We start from the raw sequence: 23,124 nt of genomic DNA, 5'->3' as shown, positions 1-23,124 counted from the left end.
ACTCATAAATACAGTGGGATTTGACCGGGCTAATGATTGGATTGGTCATACTCTGCACGTAATGCCTTTCTTTCAGGCTGCAATTCCTAACAAGCATGACGCTTCAGAGCATTCCTGAGAGACAGATAAATCATACTGTATGGCATGAAAGCAGTAAATAGCCAAGCTGAATGACTAAAAATGTGACAAAACTGATAGCATCATCATTTATGGCAACTCTTTTACTGTGCAGCCAATTAAGGTCTGCTCCCAAGCTATTGAAATAAACCCATGAAACAGCTATCTAACATGATGGCTTCTGTCTCTACTTTTATTATCCCAGACTTCCCAATTTTGGTAGAAGTTAACATTCTCTGTTAAAGTCATAGTGCCTTTAGGTGTTTTGCAATGTTATTATGCTAGGAGGTAAACTGCCTTCTAAAAATGCATATATTGTTATGGCTTACAGCAGGAATTGAGGAGAGAAAGGTGTCCATTATTGATGTAAACCTTCCAACTGAGTTAATGATAATCGAATTCTGTAGTTAAATTAGCTTCCCTCATCAGGCATCTCTAGTTATCAAAATAGGAGCATTTGTGGTTTTACCACGAGAGGGCGTGTAAGGTTTTTAATATTTTGACTTCTATTCACTAGATGTTGAGTGATATTCAAATAAATAACAGATAGTTACTTCCAAAATAAGTTATTATATTCAGTAATGTTGGTGCATGTTGGAGGTCAGAGTGGATGTAAGTAGGTAAGACTTGGTAACAGAACAGCCACAGGCTTTGGCCAACTGAGTGACGTGAAAACACGTCTGCCTCTTGCTATTTCTCAATGCTTGTTCCTCTAGGCAATAATTTTCCAGCTTGGGTTTCCAAAGGTATATTCTTAAGCGAAAGCAGCTTAACCTTTTGTGGGGAGGATGGAATGTTTTAATGCAAACTCTTCATTTCAGAGAGAAATCGGCAACTTTTGCTTAGCTGCCTGTTTTTTGACACAGACATTTGCAAACTCTGGCCTTAATATTCTGCTGTGCTGTTGCAGAACTGAAAAAGCACACTCAGTTTGCTGTGCAGCTCTTTGGAAAGCTGCTTTTATTTCTCCTTAAGGCTATGAAGTAACACAATATCCTAAAATGTTACAGACTGGGATAAATCCTGTTGTCGCCAGTACAGACTCACTGTCTTCCACAGGAGCCTTGTCTGTATAAGGAGTGCAAGATCAGGCCTTATAAAAATACAACAAGGGTAAAGTTCAACACTTGGTGATATTATTATGGGTGGAAAAGAGAGGAAATGAAAAAAAACCCTTCATGGAAATGCAAGTCGTGAAAACATTTTAACGTTAAGGTTTTCATGGTTTCTTTCTGTGGGGAAGGTCTCACTTCTGTATATTCATGACAGTACATGCATACCCAGTATCAATATCAAAATGAGCAGATTTTGTGCCTCCCTTCTATCCCAGTTCAGGAACATTCCTCCCAGTTTTTCTGTGAGACCATTTCCAATTATTCCATAGAGCTTCTGGTATTGGGTATGGAGATGGACGGAGGGGAACAGTAAAACTTGGATACAAGACAAAAATATGGCATAACCTATGGCTCAAAAGAGGAATGTTAACAAAAAATGTGCAGCATGCAGTACTTTTTTGTCCGAGATTATTACAACAATAACATGAACCCAACCTAATGGTGTCTGCACTATATATTACAAGTAGCTCTTTATGATCGTTCCCCCTCCCCTTCTCAAACATCCTGATTAGGCCTATTTCCGAAGCTTGTTTGAACAGCCTGTCACTATTTGTTTAAGTTTCAAACCTGTTTTAAATAAACACATGTCCATTTTATGTACTAAAACAAGGGGGGTGGGAGGAGGGAAGTATGACCCGTTGCTGAAAACTATTTTAGCACAAAGAGAACCCTAAACAGAATCTTAACTGTTTCATAAGGTTTTGTCTTCTGTAAAGCCATGTATTTGTCACTGGATTTTTGTCACCTAAACTGCTCTGTTTAAAATAAGAGAATCTCAGCTAAAATAAATAAGATTAGGAAAACTGTTTGAAACACTTGATGCCCTTTGAAAAGCACTCTTTATAATGAAAGCAAGGGTCCCCTTGGCAAATAGACCGAGGCAAGTTCTGGCTTGGTCAACCTTTTTGGAAGTCTTACACAATTGGAAAAAAAATCATTGCAGACCTTGCTTTTAAGACCTTCAAAATTTAATGGGAAGTTATATCCTGGATGTAAAATTATATCAGGGCTGTTAAAAATTATATGGAAAAGAACTCTTCATTCAGCTCTGTAAGTTTTTAAAAAGTCATTTCTTAAGAAGCTTTTATTAAGTCAAATCAGTCCATTGCTGGTTTACTGTGAAACTTGGTGTTGACTGTTTCCATGAAGCAAGAAAGGTGGCAACGGGGAAGGGAATGATGCTCTGCCTAAGCTCCTCTTAGGCACCAAAGCACCTGAGATGCCTGCTTCTCCTACCTGTGCTTGATTTGAAGCCAGGAGGGTTGCCCCAAGGAGGACTGCCCCATACTGCCTTCTTGCCCGCTGGACTATATATAGGGAGGACAGAGCATGTTCCTGGCTAGAGTTCCTGGGATTTGCAGGGAGCTCAGGACAGAAGTGGAGTTTGTCGCTCTGGGAGGATTAGGAGGCGTAATAGTGCACTGAGTCAGGGCAGTCTCAAAACAAAGAGATCACACTATCCTGCTCTTCCGCTGGCCCAAATTCGGCAGCTCTGATCCAAGAAACAAATGTCATCTTTAATTACACGGGCATTCTTTGCTTGTGGAATGAGCCAAGTTTGTTCAGCCTCAGTCCTTTTGCAGCTCAGCCTGCACCCTGGCCCGAGAGGCAAGGCACAGCTCCTAGGTCACAGAGGAGGACGTACTGCCCACAGGCTGAGTGAGCCCAGAGAAGCATTACAGATCTGACGGCTCCTTATCGAAAATCTGGAGGGAAAAGGCAATTTCTGCCTGGCATTTCTGACTGAGGGGGCGGCAGGGAGAGCAAACATGAGGAAGTAAACGCTTCCTTTTTCTACCTGAATCAAACAGCTGGTGAGGAAGTGACTTTATTTCCCTCGTTATCATTGGGTTGGCAGGATATCCTCTTGAGCCACATTGTATTGAATGAAGAGCCAGTGAGACTTCCATTTTACTGAACGGGAATTGCCTCGCAGCTATTTTACGCTGCCCTCTCTGTGACTCCAAAACAAACAAACAAACACACACTAGCTCCCGGCTTTTGAAGAAACTCGCACAGGTCTGAACAAGGCCACTTTGCCACCCAGTACGGGGCAGGAGAGGGAATGGCATACACTCTGATGCCAAGGTTTAGCAGCTGAATGACTTCTCCCTCACCCCTGCCTCCACACGAATGACATAAATTCTCATAAAAGCTTTTGTTCCCGCATGGTAACTCATTTCAGAAAGAGTTTGGGGAGGGAGGGAGGGGGTGGACAGAGCTGGTTAAATCGTCCCATGTTTTCTATGCAGTGAAACCTCATTAAAATGTCATCTTGCAGCTAACGAGAAAAGTTCTTGGAACACAAGAAGTAGACAAATGTGTAGCTGTTCTTTTCCCAAAGAGTTTATGGGTCTTTTATGCAAGACTAAGTCGTGAGTACATGCAAATAAGGGCAGCTCAGCCCTTGGCTGTGTTGTGCTGAGGTGTGGCATTTCACAAGGTCCGTATCTTTAGAGAGGCCGATATCTTTTTACACCTGGGAGTGCCGACATGCTGGTAGTCCTGCCAGGTGCACATTATCAAATTATAATGGGAAGGAAAAGAAGGTGTCACCACACAAGCCCTGCTGATCATGGAAAAAGAACCTGCCTAGTGAGTGGCTTTGGCATGTGAGCCCCTGAACTGATTCCCATTTGGTTTTTTTTTTCTTTCCCCCTTCACCTTTGCTTGTGGTAGAAATAGGTCTATTTTGGAGACATGGTTCACTGGTGAACACAGCAGTGCTAGGTTAACGGTTGGACTCAATGATGTTAGACTCTTGTCCAGTCTGCTATGATTCTGTGATTCTGTTTTGAATTCTGTTTCTGCAAGCCCTGACACAGTCTTAGGTCTGCAGCTGATGTGTTAGATGCTGGCTGCATATACTTTTGTTTCTCCAGTGGTGTCTGAGGTTTCCGACTTTGGACAAAACTGGTTTTCATCACAGTAGTCTTGCCTAACTTTGTTCCTTGTCCTTACTATCTATTTGTATAAATTCCTGCATTGGTGAGCCTGTGATTTTGCAGGTCCTAGTCTTGCTAGGCACTCACTGTAAGGCTGTGTGAACTGGCATCAGTGGAAATATTATTTGCATGACTTACTAAACATGTCACTCAGATGGAGACATCTAAGGAGCAAGTGGTTAAGTTTGCTCATGAGAAGTGATGCATATGCTTAGAAATATATAAATGTGAGTGGTTATAGTAATGGAATGACTAGTCCCCCTGTCTGTGCTCCTAGAGAGTGACCCTGCTGGCAGGCAGATTTCCTCCAGACCCCTGCGAGACGAAGGGTAAATCCAGGCTTTGAGGAATAGTCAAGCCACCTCTTTAAACACAGGATTTGTAAGGTGTTGATCATTCAGCTTGGATGGAAGTCCATCCGGTGCTCAGACTAGGCCACATTCTTGTCAAACCAAGTCAGCATGAGAACTGTTTCAGTAATTTAGTCTTGGCATCTCTACTTAATTCATTTAGATGTGGTTCTGCAATATGCAAAAGCCCAGACCTTGTTCTCTTATTCCTGGAAAGGCCCACGCTATAAAATGAGGTATTTCTGGCATGAGGATAACAGCTGTAATGTCACTGCAGCAGCTAGCTGGTGGTATTTGATGGGTGCCACTTCTGAGGGAGCACTATTAGCAATTATGAGAAAAAGAAGGCAAGGCCTTCTGGACAAAATACCGTGTTCTAACAACATGGTCAAAGCTGCTCTATTTGATGCTTCACAATTTTCAGATCTTTTGTGGTTGATAATCCTACTCAAAGAATTTGCTGGTTCATATAGTTTTATTTTCTGGAGGTATCTTACTTAAATAGAGTGCCAGAAACTGTTCTACCTAGAAAATAAATGTGTCCCAACACATGAATGTCAGTTGCACTAAGACCAACTTATTATTGGGCCATATTCTTCCCCAATTTATCAAACCCATTCTAAAGAGTTTACATTCACATACAACAGTAAATTTAGTGGCACCCATTTGTGGATTTGTGAATCATTCTGAAGGAGAGAGCAAGTGTCACAGACCTGCTGGGGAGACTCATCTCACCCTGTAACATCACTCTTACACCTGCATCTTCCGAAAAGAGGCTGGATGCATTAAGACCCCTGTCAAATCTTCAGAATGGCTTTAAAAAAATAATGAAAAAATGGGCTTGAATGTCAACACAGGCCTGTTTTTCTCTAAATCTTGCTTAAAATCTCTGTCTTGCTTGTAACTCGCTTTCAATATGAGTGCCCTTATACTGCAAATAGCCCAGCTAATTTAAAAGAGCATCTCTGAAGATTTGTCTACAGTGGGTCCTGCACTGACAGTAGAGGGAAATGTGAACACATCCCCCATTATATTCCCTGCCTGCTCCAGCTGCCCGTGCTGCTCTTGGGCTGCCGCAGAAGAGTTAAATCATGTAACTGCCTGGGAAATGGGAAATGAAAGTAGCTGCTTGTAGAAGTGCTCAGAGTGCTGTGGCACAGTGTTTGTCCTCAGGGCCACAGAGGCTTTCATTTAACAAGCACATCCAGCGGTGCCGGCCTCAAGGCACAGGTATGAGCGGAGGCAGAGAGAGGACAGCAAGGTGGCGAAGCTGTCAGCTTGGGGAGGGACCTGCCTCAGGGTGGCCTTGGCCAGAAAGGGCTGAGTGCACGTGTGAACCAGATGGGTGAAATCCAACTGGTCTGAGCAGGTTGTCCCATCGACTGCACCACGAGGGACCAGTCATGCGTTTTTCTGCTGCTTATTTTAACATCCCTCAGGGATATGCTCCATCTCATGTTTGTTGTTTCAACACTCAGTTCTGATCCAAACCCCTTTGGCTTGACAACCTCGTGCTCAGCATTGAGCAAGAGTAGCACAGAGCTGGAGTGGTGGCCTGGCTGTTCCATGGTGCTCCGTGGTGCTCCATGGTGCTCCAGCAGCACCAGGCCATGCGGAAGTGCCACCCATTCCTCGTGTGACTTGAAGCAAGCACTCGTTTTTTTTCTATATCTTGTGACAAGCAACTGATTTACAGGGCCAGTGAGACAACACAGCTAACATTACGCTAAAGTAACCTCACGATAAATCTGCAATTTAATGAGTAAGTGCAAAAAAAGGCTAGGCTGTAGACTTCAATGGACAGTTACATTTCTACCACCAGCCACCTGGAAAATACGAATTTGCCCATGTGTTTTCTTTGGCAGCCTAGACCTCATTAGCGGCTCAGACCATTTCTGCTCACCTGGAAAAGCCTTACTCGAGGCAGAGAAGAGGCAGCATTTTTTGGTCATTGGTGTCTTTTGCCATTTCCTAAGTCAGCCCTCCCACCAGGAGCTGTGGGAGGCAGACAGGTCCTGGCAGTCTGATGGAACGCTGAAAATTCTCCCCTTCCAATGTGGCGCACATGAGAATGGGGCCTCTTGGTGTCTTGCTCCATGTTCTCATCAATTCACAGCTAAGTGATAATGGGAAATTAAAATAAGGGGAAGTTCCAGGCCTGCATCTGGTCAGAAGAGATTGTTTGTAATTGGGTGCCTCCCCCTCTCACTTTTTGTCCTTTCTGCCCTGTTCACTTGAGCAAAAACGTTGAGACCTGGGAGAGAAATGGACGGTGAAGGAGCAGGGAAAGGAATGAGCAGAGTCTGTGTAGACTGAGGCAAGTAGAAATTTGGACAAAATTAATTAAGTGAGACAGGTGAAAACTGTTGTCAAAAGAGCTGAACTTTCAAGCCAAGACAGCTTTATGCATTGCCTTGCCTTATGGACGGGGGGCTTGTAGGTTAAGGTAGACTGCTAAATCTTCGATTTTTGGGTTCATCCAGAAAGTCCTTTGGCAAATGTTATCAGGTAAGAGCTAACAGGGACCACATGAAAAAAACGGACCAGTTAGAGTGTAAAAATACAAACCAAGTCACAAGCAGACTAAAGGACTTTGTTTTGTTATTCAAAACAGCTCAAATTCATTTGCATACACAGTTGTAATTCATTAACTATGACCATTAATTTAAATGCCACCCTGCAAAACCAAAATATGAAGACCTAATAAAAGGCAAACCATCTCTGCCTCTCGATCTCCAAATTCAACACCAAAACATGTAACAGGCATCCTGCAGGAGAACTGGGATCTTCTCCCATCCAAAGGCAAGTATCACCAGGATGCTGGAAAGCAATACACCTTCTATCCTTATGTATATTTTAATTCTTCTGTAACAAGAAATAACGTGTTGATGATATAAGGAAGGGCACAAATTTACGTGTTTCCTTTTTGCAGGAAGCTTTAAAACGGAAAAATATTAGACACTGGTGGCAGAAGAAAAAGTGCTATTCTTTAAGTACTTCAGGGGTTTGCTGGTGTCACTGTTCTGGCCATATTCCTCGATGGAAACATGGCTTATACCAGCTGCAGGAGTCTGCCAGCATGGTTGAATTACCTCCCAAACAATGTGAGTTAAACTGGCAAAAGGATTCCTCTCTGGTCTAAGTCGATGCAAGTCTACATAGTGGGGAAGGGAATCATGCCAAAATAGTTATCTTTGTAGGCTAGGGATGTGATTTTTTCCCCATGAGATAGTTGTGCTGGCCAGACTTTGTCATGTAGACCCTAGGAACTTTTATTTGCAAAATAAGGCTGTAATTTATTTTAACCAGATGTTCAGCACTGATCTGTGTCTGTGCATTCACAGCACACTCCAAGTAATTTGTACTGTGAAAGACATATAGCTTGGACACTGGTAAGATTTAAAAAACATAACGCTGAAACTTTAAGACTGTGGTGGGCTTTCCTTTCCTTTTGTTGGTAATGGGTAGTCCCCAATGAAGTAAGCTGGTGTTCTGGGTGTTGAGTTTTGCTCCTATCAATCAGATTCCCCACAGGTCCTGTATGGCAAAAGTCTCAGCTCTCCCAAGTATCAGAAATTCACATCAATTGCTGGAGCAAGTCATGCAGTTCCTCACAACCTAATGGTTGCTGGGAGAATAGAGTGAGAGCTGAAATGACCTAGGATCTCTCTTTTCTCAGTAAAAAGCAGGAGGTATGAGTGCCAGTCCTCTGAATAAACAGATCCCCCTTTGTTTTCTTTCATGCCTGGTGTTCTTGAGGGGAGGCAGGGGCTGGTTCTGCTACAGGACACTGATCATCAGAGTGGTCACGTAGCTGTCACTGGAGCCTGATGTACCAACCACTATCAACAAGTTACACATACACATCCTTGGGAACAGCTGAAATACAGCTTAGCCTGCATTCCTATGGCCAGTCATTCAAAACAGAAACTAAAGGATTTAGCTAACTGCTGCTTCTTTTTTTTCATAAGCCTGCATGTCCTTGCAGATCATTCACAAAGGGCTGCACATTTATATTTCCTGTTGACATCCTTTGAAAGGCAGAATGCCAATGGAAATTGGATCTTTTAATCAACAATTTTTGTGGACAGCAAGTCGGATGAAAATTCATGAAGGATTGAATTCTATCATTGTGACCTTGAACTAATAGCACAAGGAAGGAGAACGCTGTTAACTTAGGCAGGAAAGATTGGTAATTACTTCATGTGTTGGTGTTTCCAAGTGAGGAGAAATTTCATGCAAAATTTCAGATACTCAAAGGAAAGAATATTAAACAAAATCAGGACTGTCAGCCAAGAAAAAAAAAAAGCATCACCTATGAAATCAGCCTTGAAAGCTTCCCCAATTTCTAAAATAAATAAGATCCGACAATCAAAATTGATATAAAGTCCTTCATAAATGTCATAATTTATTTTTTTAATACTTCTAAGAGCAGGTGGGACTACACAGCAGAGGGGAAGAGAGTACGCACCTTGCACTCATCAAGCCACCTCAAGGGGCAGGCATGGAGGTGCAAACACAGGGGATATGTTAGAATAGTACTCCAGGCAGGCTGAATATTCCTGCTGTGAAACTAGCACAACCACTGCTCAGAGGCAGCTCCAGAATCCCTGTGCAGTGCCCTGCCATGTAGATGTGCCCTGAGGCACTACCAGAGAAAAAATGACGGATGCTGCTCCTGCTTACAGCATTGCCTTCCCCGTAGAGCAGTGTGAGCTGTGACTCTTGTGCCAGCAGCTGCTGCTGAAAGCCTGATCTCTCTTGCCCAGTCACTTCAACGTAGCCTCAAGAATTTTATTAATGCATTAATCTGCAATTAAAGAGCTGCCCTTGCTTAAAAGCCAGAGGAAGTGATTACAAGGGCTGAGGAATTCACGTGTGGTGGAAGGAGAGGCACTAGATCTGGAAGTAGGTACAGAAATCATCTAGAGGATGACCACAGGTAACTCCTGTGTGTATTCACCTCACGCATCTGTCCCACTTAGGGTGATGTCCCATGCACATCTCGATGCTCTTTTCCTTGGAGTTCTGCCATTGCTGCCAAAAGAATTCTTCTCCCCCTAGATCTTCCATCACCGATATCTGCTGCTTCTACCCCTAAGTGGGAAGGCCCAAGGATGGTTTCCATCAGCTTTGCATCAATAGGGGCTTCCTGCCACAGTGGTAACTCTGGCTGGCAATTTATGGCCGGAATCCAATGTATTAAGTGCCATAAGCCCACCCAGGAGCCTTCAGAACCTCCTATAATTAACTGTTGCTGCTGTAAATTTAGACAAACCCAGGAAATCACATGCAAAATTCTGTCTGATTTGCTATCTAATCACCTTCTATCTAGGTTCTTATACCACACACATTGCTGTGGTATCTGAGCATCTTGGTGCCTGGATGCAAGTCAGATAAACCCTTTTCAAGCTAGCTAAGCTGCAGTCCTGACACTTCCACACTGTTTTGCAGCCAACTCTTTTGCTACGAGCAAACTGCAAAGAAGCTTCTTCAAAGATTCGCTGAACGTACCAGCTTCTCCTGTCTTCCTTTCCCAGTTAATGTAAGGTTGGGAAATTTGCCAAGCATCATGCTAAACTGAAAGAGACATTCAAATTTCAGTGAGTGCATGAGCCAAGGGAGCCCAGCCTGCCAGAATGTTATTGTAGTGTTCTTAAGAAGCTCTCGGCATTAAGACTTCATTTTGTTGTGTGCCTGTCTGTCTGGTTAGGAGATGCTCCACTGGAGACCAGAAAGTCATTGCTTCCTCAATATTAAATACAAGTGTCTCAGTCAGCTACAAACCATTTGTTAGCTTCAAACTTTTGAGTCAGTTTTGTTTCTTTTACTTTTAAGATTGGAGGTGTTTGATCCTGCGGTTACCGTCACTTGAAACAAAACTTCTGCTTTCAAGAAGATTTTAGATATACCCTTTTCTGATGACCGTACAATCGAAGCGTGAACACAGACAGGGACCAGCAGTCAAAAACGTGATGAAAAGAAGCTGTATTATTTCTGGATGAGAAATAATAGATATGGGTTTGATTGATTTAAGAACAAGTAAGGGAAGAGGAAAGTTCAGAACTTATCTACACTTTTAACAGTAAAGAAGCAATCCTCCCGCCAGGAGGAACCATTTATACTGATATCAAAGTGTATTCTGACTCATTAACTGAAATACGTTGTGCTGGTGGGAGACAGTTATATCAGCAAGATTTTGTCTACAGAAGGGTTTGCACCAGTATAACTTATATCCATAAAAAAAGTCAGATGCATCAGCACAGTAGAATGCAAGCCAGGAATGAAGTGTCAGGGAAAATTTGCAGACCAATGTTTTGGGCTATTTTACATATCTGTGTTGTAAAGGTTTCTGTATGTCCATAATGAGAGCAGTTAAAATACAAAGACCCTCAACCTCAATCTACAGCAACACAAGCATCAAGAAACTAAAAGAAAACCAAAGCACCTTCCTTTTTTAGGCCATTTACTCCCATAGCTTTAGCCATAGAGTTGGGGGGAGGGGGTGAGGGAAAGAAGCTGAACTGAGCTGGTAATCACAGCGTTAGGCTGATTTGACTATAAGAAAACTTTAATTTCAATGTTCCCCATGGGGTTTCTGGTATTTATTTCCTTATTTACTTCTTGAGCCTATTTAATACTTTGACCTGAAGGAAGAAGAATTTGTACAAGGAAGAAGATTAAAGGTTCAAATTAGTTAAAGATGAAACAAATCTATTGATTCATTAAAGGCCAGTGTTCTCAGTGTCACCAGTGATACTATCATGTATTAAACTGTTAATATGCTTGAAGAAAAAAGACATTTTCAGCACAGGTTATAGATGGCTTTTGATTGGAAAAAAATACACTGCTGCTTTGCATCCTTTTTGCCTAATGTTTTCTGTCCCATCCAAATGGCCTTTCTACATATGTAAGAACCATGCAAGGGTCAGTGAGTCTCTTCTCATGCCTACCTGACCCTGTATGTTGGTTTCAGTCTAATTTTGCCATCTGTGTTCACTCCAAAATTGTACCTCTGAACTTGCACTTCTTTCACATATTGGGGGCTTTTTATATGCTTTGTTCATGTACTCGCTTTCCTTCTGGTGCGTGTTTCTTCAGCCATTTCTTGTGTGATTCCTTCTTCCTCTGGCTGCTTAACCTTGCTTCCTTCATTACATCTCTTTCCACTATTCACTTTCAGGCATTCAGTGCTGCCTTGTGCAGTTTCCACAAAGCATTTGTCCCTACACAAGTTATGCCTTTCCTTGATGGTATATTGCTTATTCCTGTCTATGAAGCAGAAGTTAGTGGAGACAAACACGTGATTGTCATCGTGCCAGCTAATCATGCTAGAGCCATGGTCCCAGCAGGTTTTAACTGCAGCTGGCTGCCACAACGCTGAGTGTAGCCTAGGTGGATGCAATTGCCAAGTCACCACAGGCATTGTGCCAAAGGGACTCTTCAAGGTTGTGCTGTGACACAGCAGTAGCCTGCAGTGAAGACTGGCCCTGCCTAGTACTCGGCGACAGCCCAAGACCCAGTTTGTGTCTTTGAATAAACCCAAGTCGAGGTGGTGTTCCTCTAGAGGCAAGCAGGGGTCAAGTAGCAATGTTTAAAACAAGGTTTATTCCAACACCAGTTGTGTCAAGTTTGCTGTGAAGCTGACACAAAACCAGGCTCAGAAAGCAGGGATACCTGGGCACTGCACAGCTGTAGACCTGCATGCAGAAACCTCCTATGTGGAAGGCGTGGCACACCTGTATGAATTATCAAGGAGCTGGTAGTGGCTGAGCCATATGAGAAGTTCTCTGAAGGCTTTCATGCTCCCAGGAGGAGGAGCAGCTCATAAAGCTGTGTTTATTACTTCACCTCTGGCCAATTTTTAAGAGTAGATTTAAGAGGAGGAAGATGAAGTTGCTCTTTGTTGAATTTTTTACATGTTAAAATACATACTTATGTCACAGAGGTTAAAGAAAACAAAAAGAGCATCACCTTGAAGAGGTGAAAGTTTGATCCCTGAACTGCCATACCAAATTAGGTTTCTGGTACACCTAAGTGTTAGTACTTAGTGAGTTAGCAACCATCAGTTTGTGATTAATACCCTAATTAAGAGCAGTTTCTTCCTTCCGTCTCTAATTTTTCCAAGATAGTGTTGCGCCAAGTGTTAAGAAAATTGCTCTTCTAATTTGTGTGCCTTCTCATCTATTTGGCCAAGCTTAGGGGAGTAGCCCAAGTCCCCATTACCACAATTCTGTTAACAATTCTTTTGAGTTCAACAATGCTCATTCTGTTTCCTTTTCTTAAGCTGGATATTAGCAACAAAGACCTGCTAATGTCTTTACTTTTCAAAAGTTGTAAAAATGCTTTGGAATTTCTAGTTTAGCATTTATTTATATGTCTTCAGAGATTCAGTTGCATAGCCCTTCCCACTTACAATTCCGTTAAATAATGTTCATGTTACCCTTCTATACAGCTTATTTCCTCTGCCTCCGTGGCCCAGTCTTTCTTTCCTGAACAGTTTTTAGGTGGATAATGATGTTGTTCCACTACATTTCCCTACCACCCATTGCTATTAAAATCATCCTCCATGGCAAAATACTCTGATTGATTTTTGCTTTTAAGGTTGTTACATTTGTCTAAATAGTTAACACTATTCAACTCCTTTTTCTGATACCTTCCCAGTTTTCCTGAATTCCCTTTTATACGTTTACCAAAATTACGACTCTCTGATGGTTGCAATTGGCATCATGTTCTCTGAATTCACAAGATGCAGCCATATATACAGATGTCTTTAATAGACATATCTGACTAATATGTTCCCCAGACACTCATAACTTCTGGCTTATTTGCAGGATCTACTTCTGTTCTGGTCCTCTCCATTTTCTAGGCTCTCCTTTACTCTATCTAACAAACTAAAACACCTTCTTGAACAGTCTGTTCTGGCCACACTGAGAACTGGCACAGATCTCACTGCTTCATCAGACTTGCATATGAAACTGGGAACGGCTGAGTCAAAGCCATTTGCCCTGTCTTGGACGAGAGTTTTCTGTCTAGCCAAATGATGTTACTTCCCAGACAGTTTCTCTTACTTACTGGTAAGAAAAGCTCATCCAGTGCCTCATGATATCCATTCTTTTGGCTGAAAATAAGAAGCTTGCTGAGCTCGTGTTCGTCATGACCGTGTTCCTAGGGACAGCTGGGGGTGTTAGTCTCACCAGTCTCATTCTGACCGGTGGCAAAAGTCATCTTTAGTTGCAAAGAGTTGCATTATCTGCCAGAGAAGGACGATCTGACCCTCCACTCTGCAGCCATCAGGAGACTGGCTTCTTAAAGCAAAGCCTTGGCCAGCTCGTGTCTGAAAGCAACCCTTCCCCTCCCAGATGACCTTTCAGCTTCTGAGCTTCCTCAATTTGTCACAGCCTTTTGTGGGACTTCAGAACATTTGAAAGTAAAGAAGCAGAAGCTGTGTCAGATCAAGGGCCCTTAAGGTAAGATATTTTAACCAGTTCCATACTCAAAGTAAGAGTTACTGTCTTTTTATCTACTTGTGTTAATAAAATGTTTGGCTTTTGGCTGGGCAAACAACTGTTAGTACTGTATAGCCCATGCAAGTTCTTTCTCATTGTCACTGTAATGTATCCCACTCACCTAAATCTTCAAAAAATATGCTTTCAAGTTAGATTCCTAAACACATGAGTAGACACCCAAGTAGAATGAGTCTTGCAGTGGGGACCTCCTGCCTTGGTTGTCTGAAGTTAGGCAGGTGCCAATATTGGAAGTCTTGGGCCAGGAAATATACTACAAAGCTACAATTTGGATGGGGAGACACAGGAAACCAGTTAAAATTCCTGATCCCATGTCTAAAATTTTAATGCATTAATAATCATTGCATTGATAATAATTTAATTAAAGCTGTTGGGATTTAAGAAACATTTTCTTAAAATTGTGTTTGAATTTTCTGCACTCTTTATTTGACAGGAATCAGAGTAGAGCAATAAGACTCTAAGAATACAGAAAACTTTTCAATAGGGAGAGCACTGGAACAAGCCATTTGGGAATGTAGCCATCTAACTGAACAAGGAGTCGATGAGTAACAGGGAGAGAGAACGTGCAGATGGAGATTCAGCACTCCCGGTCCTCGTCATGCAAGAAATAGAGGGATTTCAATAACATAAGGAAGCACACGAAATTCAAAGCTGGTAAGACAGCATACTTTTGCATGCCATCCTCAATTAGACCATTTTATTATATAAAGTATTTAAATCAGATAATTGCTACAGAATGCTGAAATGTGAGTTTAGTGAGCTTCAAAGAGTAAGCAAATACTTCTACAGTAAACAAAAGCTGTTAACAATCCAAATAATAATAGTAATATTACTACAGTAATAGTAGTAGTAATAATAATGGTGGCAATAATAATAATAGTACTAATAGTTGTTATTATTATAATAATTATAATGGAAGGCTTTTTTTGAAGGATTAAATCAATCTCTGATTTTTAGGATTAGTGTGAAGTCTTCAAAAGGACTATGCAAGACAGGGGGGAGGATGGGAGATGACACTATCCTAAATCCACCTCTTGTGGCATTTCTTTGCCTTCATTTGAAGCAGATGGTGACCAACACAGGCACAGACACAGTCTGTGCTAGACTGATCATGATTCCAATAATGAAGGACAATTTCTAATAATTATGTATTAGCTGAGCAGGAGATTTTTGTGTCCTTCAGTGTTTATAAAAGACTTCCTGCTAATTTTTCTCATGTTCTTCTAACAAAAAGACTGTGATTGAGACAAAATTCACGGATTCCTAAAGTAAGATTTTTATAGAAATTTGAAAAAAACTGAGCAACATAGTACCTTTAACTTAAGAAAAAAATCCAGTATGTCTTTTTATCAGGAAAACTAATGGGATTATTTAATATTAAAGAAAAAAGCTGTAAGTTAAATGAAAGGCATAATAAAAGGTTGATAAAAGAAGTTCAAACCAGAATTTTAAAATGGGCGAGTTCTTTAATCTTAAAGGAGCATTTTCATAAACTATTTAATGAAAACTAAAAAGTGAACAGAAAAAAAATTAAATTTTGTTTATGTGCTTTATCCAAATGGAAGGAATAATAATTCAACATATGATGACAGCAACATAAAGGGAAGAGGCTGTATTAAAAAAAAAGAAAAAAAAAGATAGCTCTGTTCTTTACTTAACTGAAAATAAAGCTAAAAACCTGGTAACACTACAGAATTTAACCATGTGCCAGGGTTTAAAATGCTGCTGTTTACGTAGGGCCACCTTCACTCCTTTGTCCAGCCACAGACACTGTGACGGGTCAGTCATGGGTTTTTAACTGAATTAATCACAGCAGGGGAGGACGCTCTTCCCGGCTGCTCTGAGCACCATCCCTGCATTCCTGCTCTGTTTGAGGCTGGAGTGAATGCTGCAAGAGGCCACAGACGTCTGGCTGATGGTTCTGGGGCAGAAAAGATTCACTATGCCACAGATGGACAACTGGATCCTGTGGCTGGAGCCAGGGGCAGAGGGCCAGGCTGAGCACAGGCATCCTCATGGAAGGCCACTGGTAGGAGCAGGGACACTGTCTGTCTCCCTTGATGTGGTGGTGCAAGAGGACAGAGGACAGAGGACAGCAAAATCACATCAGCCTGCAGGACTTTATCGGTCTTTGCTTCTTCTCTACTCTCCCTAGAGGACTCCCCAGTTTATTTTTATTTTTCAGCCTTCCTTGAATCTCTTTCATTTCCTCCCCTGCTTAATTATGCAGCACTACATTATATAATTTAGATAAAAGTACGTGAGCATTTTTAATGACATCAAGTCTTTTAAAACTGCTTCATGGAAGAGAATGCAGCTTGTACACCTGTAGCATGCCACGGGGTAATGCAGCAGTGTCTTTCTCACCATCAGCCGTGCTTCCCAAACTCCCCTCCCCCAAGTACTTTCACTCACCCTTTTTCAGACCACTAAGCAACCACTGCCAATCACCCTTCACGCCCCATCCCACCACTTTCGCTCTCAGTCATTTGCCCACTGCCTGTGAATCTGTCAGGACGCACTTCACCAAACCATTACAGACACCCACCCCTTCTTAATCACCTCCTGAACCCTTTCATGCGGGCAGGGACATTCAGCAGTTGCTCAGCTACAGCTCTCCATACTGTGGCCAATGCAGAAAATTCAGAGAGAGAGAGGAGAGAACCAAGTGATACGGGCACAAGGTGGGAAATTCCTCAGCCAGAAGTTCAAGCAGGTATGACTGTCTCGGGGTGGCTTGGAGAATGCAGGAAACTCATCTGTTTGAAGCACTTCTGTAATGCAACAACTACACCCAGAGGCAGGTCTCCTTACTTTCAGTAATTACAATGATTGAGAACGAAACTCTTCCAGGTGATTCAGAGAAGCAGTCACCTAACGTGGCTATCTCCACACTGCCCTCTGAAAAAACCTCTCTTCCCATCTGTTGAGCATATAGGGAAAGTCCTTGCCTACCTACCTGAACCAGAATCCCTCATTTAGTCTCTCTATCTCAGTGCAGCATCTGTGGGTGGAGGCAACAAAGTTCTTGTCTGGGGCCCATGGAGAAGTGTTCCTGGAAGGTGAGTGCTACAGCAGCTGCGGAGGATCACCCACAGTGGGAAATGACAAGTGCCTCTGCATGCGCTCAGAGCTGGGAAGTCCCCACAAAGGGGTTGTCCATGCCTGCTGAGATCAAGCACAGACACTCTTCTCTCTGTTTTTCTTGTAAAAAGGGTCATGGTATTTCCCCTTGGGAATTGTGTATTGTGGCGAGTCAATTTTCAGCTGTGTTTATCTTAAGTGGTTTTATATTCCTGCATTAGTTTGCTGTAGTAAAAGAAAATGCTATTTGCATATCACCTCGATTTTTGAGTGGAAAATGACAAGAAGAAGAAGAAATTTCTCAACAACTCTTCAACCTGAACATTGCTTATCTTTTCTTTCAGCCTACTGTTGAATGAAGTACCATTTCGAGCTAAGGGAGGCACTATTTGACAGAACAAAAGATACCTCTCCACACCTGTCAAGTTCAAGAATATCTAGAAGGTACTATATTCAGATTTACTACCTTACAGAAATATTATGCAGAATCCAAAGATACTTTCCCTGTAAATAAATCCAACAGTTAAACACTGTTGACATACATATATGTATATGAATATACATATGCATGTTACACATATATACAACACGTGTGTGTACGTATAATGCTGAACAGGCTGAAGAACTAAGCAAAAAATCAAGACCCATGAACAGAAACTAAATCTAGTATTCTGCTACTGTTTTCCCAGCTAATGACCATCCTCCAAAATAGTCTGGTTCATTACTAAAGTCCACCACTGAGTGGTTACCGATGCAAAACATCCATCTTACACGTTGTAAAGGTTGAGTGCCAGAGCCTGCACTTCCTGTAAGCACCTGCTTCATCCACAGCCCTGAGGTCAACAGAAAGAGTTCCCATGTTTTCATTTGACTTTGATCAGGTCCTCAACATCCTAAAGTGAACCTTCCCACAGTTCAAAGAAAGCACCTCCCAGCTGTGAAAAGGACCCCAGAGCTCAGCTTGTTGTGTTACCAGGGGTGTGGGGGTAGTATCTGCACAGAGACCGGGCAGACCCTGGAAGAGAACAGTCTGGACCATGCACTGAGGGTTTCAATTACGAGGTTCATTTAACCCAGAAAGCCTCCTGCTGCAGAAGGCCACAGATGTTTCGTTACTCTCCCTTGGTTCTTCCTATCTTGACAGACATCACAGAGACACCGTGCATAATAAGGGTTTATTCGAGTTTTCCGCTCGGGACTGTGCCCTGACCCCAGACCACTGGGGGTGGATGAGAAGAGCCGATCTCATCCCAGCTAGCAGATGCCTGTGTGAGATCTTAGAGTTCTTGTCCTTCACAAACACTTCTTAGTCCCGTCTATTGCCAATTAAATCTCCCTATTGTGATGGAAAGAATGATAGCAGCATTTTCTATGTCCACACACTGCCTAAACTGATAAAAATGCTCAGTATATATTAAGAATATAAGTGTGCTCAGTGCATTCACAACACACAATAAGTGCACAATTCAATTAACTAATGCAATTCATATTTCATTAGGACAGAAGCTGTTTGTGACCTTAAACGGACAACAATTTCATGACGGCACTGCAGAATTTTAATTAGATAGGATAATAACAAAGACAAATGAAACAGAGGGAAAACGCGCTGCCTGGCAGAATTGTTCCAAAGAACTTAAAAACAAAAGATGCAGTTGTTCTGCTTAGTTCTTCTCCTCCTTCCCCCTTACTAATGAGGCAGAGAACAAAACATTATCGCCTTTCTTTGCCTTTCATTTGTAGAGAAGGCTGTCTCGGCATTGGTGGTATGAACCTGGTATGGTACCGAAAGGCACAGGGAAGAGAAGTCCAAGGGCCGGATTTAGCTTTTGTTTATGGGTACCTAAGTGAAGAGCAGCTCCTCTAAGAAGAATCATTTTTGTATCAGTTTTTCAAATTTGTTTCAAAGGCATAAATATTGGGCCCTAAAATCATTTGTGAAGGAAAGTGGTAAACCAACCAACAACAGACATGATTAATAAAATTGTTAGCAATATTAGGACAAAATAACACATAAAATCACAGTATATAAAGGACTGTGATTAAAGCAGAAAAGGCTTCCAATATTAAGCTGTGATTGCTGTAATATTTCTTTGTGAACTACTCTTAAGAAAATGAGAAGAGATTAACAAGGTTAGTTATTACGCTCCTGTAGTAATTTCATCCTTAATCCAAAGTATTACCATATATGCTGACCCCTATGTGAGAAAGATGGCTCCCTACAGTCTGTAATTCAGTTTCATTATTTTACTATATATTGCCAAAACTGTATCTCATCTAACAGAAACATAAAAGGATGAGATCCTTCAGTTTTTAGATACTACATTTAAAGAGATGACAGAAGGATGAAACTATCAGATCAGAGTTCGCGGTCTGCAGAACAGGCTCCCCCTGCCCCCTCCTTCCCAGACTATGACTTATGTTTTAAAGATAAAAACAGTAAATAAATTTTGTACAAAGATGGCCAGATTTTGTGTTAAAGGCAAGATGCTGAATAGGAAGCAGTTGGATGTGTAGCAAGATGTGTCTGTTTAATCAGGATATTTGTCGATCTGGGTCAGTAACAGGATGGTTGTTTGTCCCTGGCCAGTGGGTGGCAATGGCAGCAAATGGCTTATAGTAGACAAGGACTGATTTTGATAAACATGTCCAGATGGGTATGACTTAAATCAATAAATATATTGCTTTGCATAAAGAGATATTTTAAAATTAATTTTAAACCAATGTTTGCATCTACAAGTCACTAGTCCTACATATACACTTTTAAAATAATATTTGAAGCAGGGGAATAATCAGTAAAGAAGAAGGAAAATAGCTTTGCCATCTCTGATCGTAACACCTCCGATGCTTTATTTCTTCATGATATATTAGATCAAAGCCCTGTTGTCTGTATATTATTACTATTTAGTAGTGCTTTTCTCAAACTTAGTGTGATCTAAAGCTAATTTTACTGGAAGAGATGAAGTTAATTTATTGTCAGTCTCGTCATATAAGTTTTTAACGCAATGAAAGTATCAAAACAGCTGCTAAATGAGAGAGACCATAAAAAGGGAGTTTCCAGAACTCACTGATATTAGCTGCGCACCCATATATTCCCTTCCTCTCAAGTTTCAAGATGAGATTATTATAAAAAACAGGCTGATTTGTCACAAAAAAAAAAAAAAAAAAAAAAAAAAGAAAGAAAGAAAGAAACTGTCTGAACAAATCTGCAAATAAACCAGCTTGGGGGAATTCCCATGTCTGTGTCTGACCTCCATGATCAAAATAAGGCATCCTCAACCCAATAGAAAATTCTGCTATATTTTAGTACTTAACTCTTCACCCGATGGGGCATCTGAACATCGCAGCTCATGCTCCAGGAGAGCTGTGCTTTACTTGTGGTGGGCCCAGCCTGTGCCAGACCCCTCAGGCCAGAGGGGTGACTGCTCAGGGATGAGCAGTGCTGTGGGAAGTAGGGCGGTGGCTATTGCTGGTCACAGCGGCAGCGTGTTGCCCGGCCCCTGAGCACCGCACTGAGTCCCCACACCGTGGAGAAGCTGAGCCCAGGCTATTTATCTGTGATGAGTGCAGCCAGTTGTGCAGCCAAATTGCTCTGTACGGCTTCCTTTTTATTTTTTTTCCTGTTAAGTTTTTGGCTTGGCTGATGGAGGACGGAGAGGAAATGCATCCCAGCAAAACTGCCTCTCTTGGATTTGCGGGGGCCTTGTTCCAGTCTGCTTGCTGGCCTTGGGCTGACTATGAGCTGTGATTGTTTTATTTTTTTCAGCCTTTTCTACACTTAAATTTACAAATCTGATGCCAGATTATTTTCTTTCCCTTACAGTACCGCAAAATTGGAATCACCCCACAGCCATTCTGGGATCTGCTCTGCACAGCCAGAGATGCCACCGACAGCTTTTAGATAGGAGGAAGCCGAGGCTAAAGAGCAAAGAATATTTCTCGCCCTACATTGTTCTTGAAGACTATTTCTGGCACACAGGAAGGTCTCACAAAATCACCATCAAACTTATTTTAGCTAATTCCATACGTGACTTGAAGTACTCCAGAGGTGTGTGTCAAGCCTCGGAGAACTGATGGCAAGTTTCACTCCCTGGTTAGACATAGAAATAAATGTATGACACTCTAGGGGTTGCCTGGAAGTGCTTTTCTTATAAACAGAGGGGAAAACAGCCTTCAAATGATACACGAGAAAATTAACAGGAGTGTGTCCAAATATTGTACTCTAAAATGAACACTTTGATAATCATAACAATGTGGTTTGAAAAGCATCACTTTAAAAGGTCAGCTATACCACCCCCTGACTGCACATTGAAAGCATAGCGGATATATTGAGTCATACATATTGTTCATTGTCATTTGCATTTGGTGAAATCCCTGTATTTTACCCAATTTAGTAAGCAAGCACCGCCTCGGACTCCCTTGGCAATACTTCTAAATGCAGTTACTGTTTGTTGGGCTAAAACAACATCTTGTCCCATCCTGCACCAGTAAATCACTCTTCGGTCTTTTGATCAATGTTTGCCTTTTCAAGCCTGTGAGTCATTTTGCATTAATGGAAAGAGAGGGACTGACACACGAGAGCAATGTGGGTATTTTGAGCTGCATCTCTGGGATACTTTTGTGCATGTTGTTCTGAACAAAACGACCATCTGTACTAGTTTTCTGACAGCCACAAGTGCATCAAAAGATCTGACTTCCTATCTTTGTGGATAAAGACTGGCTTAATTCTACAAGCACCACGTAGAGTTGTCGGGAGACATGTCATGAAAAGGCATTACTGAAGTCAAGCACATTTTTTGCAACCAGCCTTTTTTAAAAAATTGTCCTCAGGATCTGACCTCATGGCATTTTTCCATATTTTTTTGCACATCACCTGTCACTGGTTTGGGACTGTTCAACTTCCCAACAGTCATGTCAGTGATGTTTCCAACCAGAATACGGCGGAAGCTGTCCTCACCCTTCCGGGGGCTACACCTGAAGAGTAAGCAAATTTTGTGGGTGTTTAAGCCTTTTTTAATTTTCTATGAGCAATGTAAAAATGACTCATTCCTGCTTTGGCTGGAATATGTAATTAGTAAACACTGGTGGGGAGCAATCATATTTCTAAATTTGTAAGCATAAACAGTGCATGATGCACCAACTCTTTGGTCCTGTTAATGATGTGTGTTTTTTGTGGGAAAGGCAGAGAAGGGGCTCAACCCCCAGACCTGGGCAGGTTTGGTACAGACAACAGCAACTGAGGCGGGAACCAAGCACCAAGGAGACTAGGAGGATGTGGAGGAAAGGAACAGAGGCACTTTCTCATCATAGCACTGATCAAGGCTTTAAAACCATTTAAAATAAATAAATAAATAAAATAAAATAAAATAAATCTCTTTCACAGAGATGCATGGATACACAAAGCAACAAGGAGCCTAATCCAAAGATCACCAAAAGCAAAGGAAGATTCAGGAAGGAAAAGTCATGGATGTTCTGGATTGAGTTCTGCAGGGAGGACAGTCAAAACACACATCCCTGCAACACACCGACTACTTTAAAACTAGTTTGTTTGCTGACTGAAAGAGAAATCAGACTGATTGTGTACAAGCACATACATGTCACACAGAAACTGATCAGGAAAGAAGTCACCTTAAAGTGCATTTATAAAACCTAACACTTTTATAGTGCCTTCAAAATCATAATGTTGCTACTAATGATTTTTGTTAGTATTCAATGCATACTGTCCATCCAAGAAGGTATGCAAGCCATATGCCTTTCCTTGTCCCTGCTATGGACAAAAGACCAACGCTCAGAGGGTTTCATTTGGACCCCTAACCCAACCTGCACAAGCAATTCAGATGGAAAATCTGGAACAGGAACCCACTGACTTGCTCCCTTCTCCATCAGCCACCAGAAGGAGCACACAGGCTGCTGAGTGTCACCTGTGTGTGTCCTCCCATTTTGCTACTCTTGCTGGACTGGGGCAGCTGGGCTGCCATGCCACTCTGGA

At 41.9% G+C, this 23,124-nt stretch overlaps 1 protein-coding gene and 1 long non-coding RNA gene across 5 annotated transcripts in view; one reads left to right on the top strand and one right to left on the bottom strand.

Annotated features, from left to right (window-relative positions):
* The window catches only part of BCL2 (BCL2 apoptosis regulator), a 96,721-nt gene that overhangs the window by 5,398 nt on the left and 68,199 nt on the right, over positions 1 to 23,124 (bottom strand). The gene's annotated exons all lie outside the window — the stretch shown is intronic.
* LOC138106915 (uncharacterized) lies at positions 7,227 to 22,390 on the top strand. 4 transcript variants are annotated; one of them, XR_011149191.1, is made up of 5 exons: positions 7,227 to 7,329; positions 13,890 to 13,997; positions 14,488 to 14,708; positions 17,483 to 17,582; positions 20,959 to 22,390. It is a non-coding gene; the product is annotated as an uncharacterized lncRNA (long non-coding RNA). The 4 variants fall into 4 exon arrangements; XR_011149192.1 differs by lacking the exon at positions 7,227 to 7,329 and adding an exon at positions 17,051 to 17,116 and having other exon boundaries at positions 12,786 to 13,997; XR_011149193.1 differs by lacking the exon at positions 13,890 to 13,997.

Source organism: Aphelocoma coerulescens, chromosome 2, assembly GCF_041296385.1.
Source record: "Aphelocoma coerulescens isolate FSJ_1873_10779 chromosome 2, UR_Acoe_1.0, whole genome shotgun sequence".
Taxonomy (NCBI): domain Eukaryota; kingdom Metazoa; phylum Chordata; class Aves; order Passeriformes; family Corvidae; genus Aphelocoma; species Aphelocoma coerulescens.
This window is presented reverse-complemented; position numbering and strand designations above follow the sequence as displayed.